Genomic DNA, 803 nt, shown 5'->3' on the forward strand with positions numbered 1-803 from the left:
TTCTCCTTTCCTCTCTCTTTGCCAGTCCTTTCTGCCTCTTTACCTCAATCCACCTCTCATCCTACCTCTCCTTCTCTCTTTACCTGTCCTTACTTGCCTCTCTTTCTCGCCCTCGGTCCACCTCTCTCCTTGCTTCTCTTTTCCTGCCTCTCCTCGCCTTTCTCTTTGCCTATCCTTATCTGGCTTTCTTTTTATCTCTGCCTCAACCCACCTCTCTTCCTGCTTCTCCTTTCCTGCCTCTCCCTGCCTGTCCTTACCTGCCTCTCTCTATCCCCCTTGTCTTTCTCTTTGCCTGTTTTTCATCCTTGCCTTTCCCTGCCTCCCCTTACCTCCTGTTCTACCTTTCTGCCTCTCCTCCCCCCCCCCTCCCTGCCTCTCTCCTTGCCCCACTCCATCCCATCTTTTTCTTTTTTGTCTGTTTTCCATTCTTCTCTCTCTCTCTCTCTCTCTCTCTCTCTCTCTCTCATTCAAATATCTTTCCTTGCAGGTTCAGATAGCGTTGACTGTATCATTCTTTTATCCAGACTTGTAAAATCTTGGCAGTTTTAATTCCACACTTACCTCTTGGTGTTTGCCTTCTCTATACGGCTTTGGTTGGAGGGATAGGTGGATAGAGAGAGAGAGTTTTTGCTTTACTATCCTTAAATATTTTATATCAATTTACCCTTATACTTAAAAAAGGGGCCTGGAAAATATCAGTGCAGTATCTACCTACCTGTCTATCTGTCTATTTATCTGTCTATCTTTCTATCTATCTTTTTGTCTTTCTATATACTGTTGTTTGTATTCTTTTTGTATTTCTC

Source organism: Coenobita brevimanus, chromosome 19 (genome assembly GCF_032717465.1).
Source record: "Coenobita brevimanus isolate Jiangsu-jjx chromosome 19, ASM3271746v2, whole genome shotgun sequence".
NCBI lineage: Eukaryota > Metazoa > Arthropoda > Malacostraca > Decapoda > Coenobitidae > Coenobita > Coenobita brevimanus.